The sequence below is a fragment of the Atta colombica genome, unplaced genomic scaffold (assembly GCF_001594045.1).
Source record: "Atta colombica isolate Treedump-2 unplaced genomic scaffold, Acol1.0 scaffold33, whole genome shotgun sequence".
In the NCBI taxonomy this organism is placed as follows: Eukaryota; Metazoa; Arthropoda; class Insecta; order Hymenoptera; family Formicidae; genus Atta; species Atta colombica.
Window position 1 is genome coordinate 501,070 of NW_017259437.1, and position 10,229 is coordinate 511,298.

The following is a 10,229-nucleotide window of genomic DNA, read 5'->3' on the forward strand; positions in this document are numbered from 1 at the left end:
TGTATAGATTATAATACTATACATAGATATAATACTATACATAGATACAGAGCAATCGAGAAAATCTTTTCACGGTCACTACGAAGTCATGTGATACACGTACGTGTAGCAACAGGTGTGACGCAACAGGTAATCAAATGCCGGTTACGATTTGTTCTTCGTCGAATCGATTGTCTTTCTGTACTTGCTGCAATTTGAGATTACAATCCCTATGCATACGATTTTTTGATGATCGCTTTAGTGATGAATGCGACGAGCTTACTTGGATAATATTTAGAAAGCCAATTATGCTCGTGCGATTTTAGCCTTGCATATAAAACATATTTCTTATATATAAAAATTATGATATAAAAATTATAAGGGATGAAATATTCGTTAAGTTACTATCGCAAATAGACAGAGGATAAAACAGAAAGTACATATCACCGCGTAAAAAAATTCACGTTACGGCTAGACAGTGAAATGAGTTCCGAGCGAAATTTCATTGGATTCCCTTCTGATTTTATATGCGATTCCGCATATAAAATACGAACGGAGAATCTTTTACGGAATTGTCGACGCTTTTTCCGCGAGGTTCCAGCGAGCGATGATGATGAAGAGCGTGCACATTTACCTGCCTTAGCCGCGCGACAGGTGGTATGTGACACGACTTAAGCCGCGTTGCGAATCTGCCTGAGGACCTTGACGCGGCCTTTTTTCCCTGACATTTTCTACTTGTGCCTTCGCAAAGTCCGTTTCCGGTTGGTTTTGTTTCTCCGTTATGCTCCTCTCTTCACTCTTCGTCCTGTCGTCGCTGTACTACGTCGTCATCGTCGCGCCGCGCTGTGCCGCGACGAAACGGGCATTTCGCTCGGCAAATGCGCTTCCCCGTGACTCTTATCCGCGATGCTTTGCGGCCTCCTGTTCTTGCACAGGAGGAGGTCGTTGCTCGTTGCCAAGCAGTTGCTTGCCACGTGTATGCGGCGCCTCCGTGAAAAATAAAGGGAATACGGGCGGGCTAGTCTTGTAATAGTTGCACGAAATGGAATTTCAGCTAAGGAAATTTAATAACGACATTAATGTAGATTATTTTACAAACTGTGTGCATGCTGTATTTAGAATATGTTATTTTTCAATGCTTTAGAAACACAAAATTTAGAGAATTTAGATTTTTTTTAAAGATTAAACTTAGAAAAATAAATTATTCGAGTTAATATTAAGTCTCACCCACCCACCAACCCACTCATCCACCCACTCACCCACACACACACACACACACACACACACACACACACACACACACACACACACCAAAAAATAATTTCAGTATCATTGCTTAAGGTAGATAACAAGTGTTAATAATTTGTATAATTGTGAAGAAAATTTACATAGAAATAGATTGTGAAAAGTTCATCAAGTGGATATAATATTTCTTATAATTAGCTAGTGTGTTTGATGAATATATCCAATACTCGAATAAATGAATGAATAATGAAAATATAAAAACAAATATAAATACAATTTTTTTTGTATTCATGAAAAATAAATATACACTTTTTATTCTGTTTGAATGAATATATTTGTGAATATGATTACACGAATATTTTTGATTACGCATTCCTATCCTGAGATCATAACTTTACTTAATACATTCTTTAGCAAAATCTTGGGCAATAGTTTTCATTTTCTCCTTAAAACATATTTTTAACAAACACTTTAATCAAGCTCAGAGGCAGTACATTTTATGGATTGCATCAGCAGTTAAGCGATTACACTTACAGGCAAGTCAGAACCATAAAAAATATATGTTCTATATGTACGTTTGCATCAGAAACTGATGGATTATCTCTCTGATGATCTTGCTAAAGTAAGGTAATTTGGATATCTTCGTGTAATTTTATATCCAAATTAAAATTTTAAGTAGAAGAATAAAAGTATAGTACAGAATACAGAATAAAAACAATAAAACAGATTATCTTTTACACAAATGTTTGCGTATCTGAATATTTACTATAGGTCACTAGTTATGGTTAAGAGGAAACGTTCGGGAACTTTCTTTTAATTTACATTTTATTTAAATAAATATACTTGTAAAATAATATTTGTAAAATAATCATAAAATATTCATGAATAAATATGTATTTTTTAATACCCACAGTTTCAAATAAATATATTAATAAATATTTTTTTAATGTAAAAATTTTGAATAAATAAAATTTGTAACTCAACTTGTTTTTTGTATTCAGCAGACACACTACTTTTTACACATTATATTATACGTCTGAAAGATTGAGAAAATAATTCTCTCTTACATGCAGTGCTGGCGATGATGGAGCGGACGATGTTGGTAACAAGTTGCTCGGTCCATGTAAGTTTCTCCAATACATACGTGTTCGATGTTTATAAACTGATAACCGGCGTCAGTGGACGTTTTAATGCCACGGATACATGTGCAACAGAAAATGATTTCCTAGGCTTATCGCGTGATAAGGCCGGACGCTGTGTATGACACGGGAGCTCCACGGGCCTATTGCTTAAATCCCCCGTGAATTCTTCCAGTGCCATTTACAGAATCCAAGCCACTAGAGAAGCCAAATCATTTGAGGAGTTTCTATCTTGGTTACGCCTTGTTAGAACCCTGACAAAGAAACTTCGAAAGGTAATAATCAATACCAGTGGCCTTCGAGAAACGGTATGTTGCAACGTTTGGCGTTCTCCAGATGCATGCGCACGATCGATAGAAGTCGCTCTACTGAGACTTTATCTGCGACAATAATTATAATTGTAAAGTATAATTTGATAGCTGTTCTTTAGCGAATTTTCCTATAGCTAATATCGATTCGACGTCCCATTGGAAGACAAATTCAGAATAAATCAAAAGAGAAAGATATAGTAGTGTGATAAAGATCACGAACGTTGAATAATCGTAACGAAACGATAGGAAGGCTATTAATCTCTATACAATTACGATAGCGGAAATAGATTTAGTATTAATTGCCCATTCCTACCAATAATCTAAGTTTACTTTGAAAATTTCGAATCGTAAATCACAAGGCAAAAACGAGAATCAGTTTAATTTGTCTTCGCGAAAAAGAACAGAGCTCGAAAAAAACAAAGTTAAAGGGACCGTCGAAGCGTAATCTTTGGAGATAGTTCAAAGTCTGTCGACTATTTCTTTCCCCCTTCTTGTTCTTCCGTCACGGATCGATGACTCTTCCCGGAAGCCGCGTCTGCTAGATCTCGCGGAGCGCGCCATGATTTGTTCTCCAGGCGCTCGTCCTTCAAACTCCACGTCTCTCGTCTCAAGTCTCTCCTTCTTTCTCTATCTTTACTCGCTTCTCTATTTGTTCGCTCCCACCCACAAAATTGTTCCCACCGATTCTTCAAGTTCGACCAAAGCCGTGCTGTCGGCTTTTTCATGTTAGGATGTGCCTTCTATCCTCTCCGATCTTTCCCGCAGGCTATAATCTAGTCAAGAGAGTATCCATCTATCTATTCTTGTCTTTCCCTCTTTCCTCATTTCTATTACACAATGTATAAAAAATCACAAGTATCTTTCCTTACAAATTTATTTATAAAAATTTGTTGAAGTTGATTTTTCTATACAATAAACAATCTTTGCTAATAAAAAGATTGACTTCAAGTCTAATTAAATGTTAGAAGTTTTGATATCGATAATATATCTTACCGCGAGTGTTTAATATGTTTTTTTTATATTACTAATTTTTACGGTCATCTCGTGGTAATCAAAGTACAACCAATGAATAACCAACATGGTCAAAATTATAACTCTTATTATCGTATCATTTACGATAATTGATTACTGATGAATAAGCGAATACTAAAAAACTAACACCTTAGTTATCGAGCTTTCGCATCGAGATCGCATTTCTAATCCTTTTTTTTTTTGCCTTTAATGAATCTTGTAGTCGAGCAGTTATAGCGCAGCTTGATTTAATTCGTTTCATGCTGATTAAGATATAATCGATCCACGACCATCAAATGATCGAGATGAAGTTTATGAAGGAATCAATTTTACGTATAACGTGGCGAAATAATTTATTTACGGAGCAAGAAAGTGTATATCCGAGGGAGTAACATGCGTTCCTTCAAGTTTTCCCGCCTGGTTCTCACGATTCAAATCTTTTCAGTACACCGTGTATATACTTGCGATTCTTCGCCGACTATTTGCAAGTCTCTCAGTTCTCAAGCCATTCTTCCGGTCATGCCATCATTCTGGTTCTCACGGTTTATTCGAACATCAAGAAACACGGCATGGAAATAATGTTGCTCGCAGAAGTCTTTTAATACACAGTTAACGCTCTGTAGAATGATTATTACTTTGGAAATAATCTGATCGCATTCCTCTATTCAGCTCCGTTGATGCGATTTTTGTTGGCTCGTCGGCACGTCTTATCGAGCCTGCACAGTCGTAAAAAAAGATGTTAAGTATGTCAGTCAAAGTTATTCATCGAAGTCATTCGACAAAAGATACTTTTTTGCCGTGTTTCTTTCATAAAATTTCAATCACTAGAAAAGTATTTCTTTCTACAAGTATTTTATACATCTTCATTATAACCTCATTCAACAGAAAAATTCGTTTAACAGAAAAAATTTTGTAAATTTACTTGAGAGAAGAATTTATGTACATATTTCATGTATAAACTTTATTCTGTTCCAAATAATATTTTAATAAACAGAGCCAATTTTAATAATAAAAAAATTTTCTTACATTAATATGTAAGAAATAAATGTTAATATTATTAAATATCAATTACGTTATATAAATTTTTCCTTTTAATATTAAAGGCATAGAAACGAAAATCTCATTAAAATTGTAAACACTGTTTTTGTTATATTAAATTACGTTGATTACACAGATTACAGATTTAATATTCAAAATTCTCTCTTTTTCTTATCCGTCAGGACATTAAGTCAGACAAAATTTGTGTGTGCCTCGTAAATTGAGATGCAATGATTGTGCTTTCGGGTCGACGAGGTCTGTTGATTTGTGTAAATCAAGATACAATGGTTGCGAAAACACAAACGCGTGTCCGGGCGTGTTTAAGCCCCCATTTTGCGATCTCGTAACTCTTCGAACAGGTTTTGTATGACCTCGACTTCTCTTCTCGTTGGAATGCCTGCTTCTCTTCGTCTTTCCACCACGATCCGTGCTACGATCTACCGCGCGATCCCAATCGCTCTTCCGTGTTTCGATCGGCGCATAGTGATGAATCTATATCGAAGGCACGTGATTAAAGAGAAAATCATCCTGATGTCGATGGTCGTGTTCGTGGTTTCTTCATCGTCGAATTACCTCATTAATTTACATCCGTCGATCGAATAGCCGGCAATGGAATATTGATTGCAAATCTGCATCTCGTAAGACAAAATAAATAATGAAGAGTGAAATCTTTGTATCGTATTAGAAATCGCTTTCTAATTCGTCGTTTTTTTTTTCCATTCGTTTTATTTTTATCAGAGATTTAGATCTCATGTTTGAAGCACGTAAAAGAATGATTTATATTTGCAAATTCATGTGATGCGCAAGTATTATTACCCTCGATATCGAGTTGCGAGGAAAAAAATTCAAGCGTTCGAGAACAAAAAAATTCTTTCTCAGATTAGAGATTAGCACCTTGGTACCATGATGAAAGAATTTCACAGTGATGCAATATCTGGGACGAGAGAATAAATGAATGGAGAAAGAGAGAATAATTGGTGGTGGGTGGGGTAAAGCTGTGAAAACAATAAAATATCAAATGATCCCCGAGACACGGGACAAGGGCCCCCCGATACTTTGCGCGCGCTTTGTGACTTTCGAAATCTTATTAAATCACGACGTAGATATGCGCCATTACGAACGAACAATATTACCGCGAGAGTAAAGTCGATAAATTGCGGCACGGTGCATTTGCAAAAGTGACATACGCGACAGGCTAAAGGCCAGAAAGCCCGCACTTGTAATTTCGCTCGATACGTGTTCTCATGCAACACGCGGGGTTATGTAATTTCTAACAACCCGGCAGTCACGCTCTTTCCCGGCAGAGAGAGAGAGAGAGAGAGAGAGAGAGAGAGAGAGAGAGAGAGAGAGAGAGAGAGAGAGAGAGAGACAGAGAGAAAGAGAGAGAGAGAACCTCGCAAGATTATTCACGTAGAGCTTCTTAAGCCGCTCTCGCATGATAAATTCTCGATAACTGCCGCGTTGCATTTAATATAAAATCATTTATAATTTGTATTATTGAACAAAGGCAAGAAGAGGCTGCTTACCTATAAAAAAAACATTAAGGATTCATCTCATCAGCGAAAAAGTATACTTTCGGATTTACGTAATCGCGAGAGAGGAAAGAGTGTCGAATATTTATCAATTGAAACGAAATCAATGCATGATTATTCTTTTGCCGACATTAATTTCATTCTTATTCCGTAATTTCTCAGCGTCGATTTTTCGCGCCGAGGTCGGAGCCGGCGGATAACGGTCATCAGTACCGGAGGACACTGACCCGATGAAAATCTCGGGTATACAAGAAAGAGAAACCGTTGGGAACGTGCCCCTTCGCAAACATCCAAAGAAATAGATTTCACCGGCGATCGTTACAATCGATAATAAAAACAAGAAATTTAAACGAGATATGATCGTTTTTAGCCTCTAGCAATGCGTATAAAGATTGCGTTACAATTTTGCCAGATCTGGAAAAATAATAATGTAAAGTTTTATTCTCGGTACATAAAAAATAATTTGCGGACGCGCCACTTATTAAGTAGCAGTACTTGAATGCCAAGTATTTTCCTATATAACTATTTGAATTTTTGCCTTGCTATCGCAAAGTTACTTTACCTGCCAATCGATTTCGATCTAAAAGGGATAAAGATGTCGATCAGATTCAATCAATTCTCCCCCATCTTAGCAATATCCGCTCCTCTTCAATTACCCACGCCCCGCTCTGTACTGAATGAGAATATACCTGATACTGATCAGTATCAGTAACATCCTCTTCTTTACAATCCTTTCCAGACCGGTCATGCGTCTTCTTTCGCTTCGCAAGTGCGTACTGTGAGAAGATGATCAAAATTTCACTGATGTCAGGTCCATCATTGTTCACATCAAAGCTTTTGTAGCTGAAGCGAGATAAAATGCGCGATCGATTGCTTCTTCTGATATAGCTCGCGCACCAATATCCGGTAAGCACAAACGACACGGCAGAGAAATATGTACGCGAGTAAGAAAAGAAGCGGTAGAATATAACGAACAAAGAAAAAGATCAAACCAATCAAAAACGAAGAAGAAGAAGAAGAAGAAGAAGGAGTTATGCGGTATATGTACACAGAGAAAGGGGATAGAAATACGACAGAAAAGGCTTTTGCGTAAAGTCGAGTGCGAGTGCGCGGATATTGAGAGGACTCCGAACCGGTTGCTCGAAGTGACGTGAGTGAACTGAGGCTACAGGCTGGCAGGTAAAGCCAGGTAAACCCCGGCCGACTGGTGGCACACACCAACATGCGGGAGAAGAGGAAGGTGGCTGGGTGGCTACGCCGCGCCGGCAAAGCCAGCCAGCCAGCCAGCCAGCCGTAGAGACAGTCAGCTCGGTTAGCCGACCTGGGGAGTCAGCCTGCGGCCCCAGGGGCCGCAGGAAAGACGCGCTGTTAGGACGGAGAGGGACCGTGGGATGCAGGATGGCTGCGCGGGCGGCGGGGAAAAGATGAGAGGAAACAGGGAGCGGGCGGGTGTGGGGACCTCGCGGGGCCCGGAGGGAACGTTACCTTGTGAGTTGTGGTGGGACAGAGGGAGAAAACTGAAAAGGTGGGAGCGGCAAGGAGAGACCTGGTGTGCCGCGCTGCGTGTGACTCAGCTCGGAATGAACGAATAGGCCAACAACACACAGCAAAGCGTGTGCGTCGTAAATGTTGTATATACACGTACACAGTGATCCAGAAGAGTCGTCGCTTTTTCCGGTATCTCGTCACCGTAGTGCCAAAGTCCGATTGGAAGTCCTGTCCGCAATTAATAAAGTATCGATTTGGACTTATGCAACGTACTCAGAGAGGAGTACATTGACTCTCGATTGAGCTATAACAATCGCGCTTCTATAACAACGAAGCGGAACAAGCATTGTCTCAATGATGATAATGGTTTTCTTCAAACAAGACACGCGCCATTCCTAGATGTACATATAAAGTTCTGAGTAGGATGCTTTTTCAAACGTGTTTAGGAAAGAAATAGGGATGACTCTCGATTCCAAAGGCAGCCGGATAGAGTTTAATGCCGTTCACAGTTATATTAATATTACTGGCAAATGATGATTTTATACGCGCACCAAATCATAATACGTGGTTTACACGCTGATTATATGTATGCGTCGTGGGAATAAGTTTTCATGGTTTATTTAATAACGTTCACGCTGCGCAAGTTTATGTTTGCACGGGCAATAAAATTCCCGACCGCGATTGCGGCAGAGACGGACTTATTTTTTTCTACAAATCAAGACTCGCAGGAAATGAACAATAGTTGTCGGTGATACATCGCTCTGAGAAGAGAACACATCTTTTTATTACACATCACTACCTCCATGTATTGCAATCTTTTAGGAGCAAACAAACATATGAGAAAAATGCTCGACGATACATTCTGAGGCGGAACGGATGACGGATCTCGAATTCTCGGTTAAAGTGCTTGATCAGGCGTAATTGGGTAAAAGACGCTCGGCCGTCAGGTCAACGAAACTGACCACCCGGTATATCGGATACTAACTATACCTGAATCCAGCAGAGCGTGACTTTTCACGTGTAGTTGCATCGGAGTGGGGCCCGTGACCGTATCCTAGTGTAGAGCAAGATAGACTTTGATAGAATTTACACGGCAGCTTTTGCGAGTCAAGAACCTCTACGAATTATACCAGAACTATATATAATGAACACGAATTACAATGGGTAATCTTTTCTTTTTTTTTTTTCTTTCTTATTCTAAGCATAATCATCTAATTAGCATATCTATTTGGCGAAGGGACAAATGCTCAGTTGCTATCGTTTATATATCGTTATGTTATGTATCTCACGAACATGGTGATTATTATTTCATTCAAAAGGATCATCGTTAAATATCGTTAATGTGACTGTCTCCATTCTTCTCCATTCTTCAGTTGAACAAAATCAAAACACGGCCAGTCCATTTTTTATGAGTTTTGCTATATTTATACCGACAATAACATTATTTCGGTAACTGCTGTAATTTAAATTCCTTGATGACGCAATGTTCTAAGGATAATATAAACACTATAATATAAAAAGTTCAGCAAATAATCGCAAATGTTTTCCGAACAATCATTATAGAAGATAATATTAACAAAAAATACAACAAAATTCTTCAATTTAAAAATTATACAATATATTTCATATGATAGTTTTGTGTATTAAGTGGATAATAAAAGTAGACGTAGTTTTAGCGATAGTCTTTTGTGTAGTTCTCTAAACATTCGAAATAATACGCAATTGTGATTAGTTAGCAATTATAATTAATATAAGGTTGTATACGAGGATAGTTTGAAAAGTTCTCGCCTGACACAGAAATGAACAAGCTGCCACAAATATAAAAACTTTTTTGATTTATGACATCTCTCTCTCTCACATTTCTGTAATATCTTACAATCTTCCTGATACTACAATTCATTTAAGTGCAATAAATACATGCTGCTTCTGATTTTACCAAGTATTTGATAATATTCTCATTGTATTTGAGTAGTGTATTTCGCATCAGCGTTTTCTTTCTTCTCATATCCTTCGAGAGCGTCTCCTCGTCTAGCGTCTATTGGTACACCATGGTACTTCTGAATTACCGTGACCATCGCATAGCGCAACTAGTCTATGTGCAAGAGGAGAAATGCAGCTGATGCGCACGGCTGAGTCCTGAGGTCAGCGACTCGTCGGTAGAGTTAGTGGAGCGCTTAGGCTCGCTTCAGGGATTTTATGAATTGGTATATGAGGAGCATTGAAGAGAAAGATGGGATGAGAAGGGAAAAATAGCAAGGAAGGTAGAGAGAGAAAAATTAAAAAGCCTCTATTTTTCTCTTTCTGATTGCGAGCGAAAAGAAGATATCAAATGCCCACCTCTTTGCTTCACGTCGTGATTTTCAGATTCACTAAAATTCCTTACCATTCTTCTAAGATCTTGATTAAAATTTCCCTTTATTTTTATTCTATTATATTTTTATTCTTTTATATATCTTTTATTTATTATTTAATATAATGAGAAATAT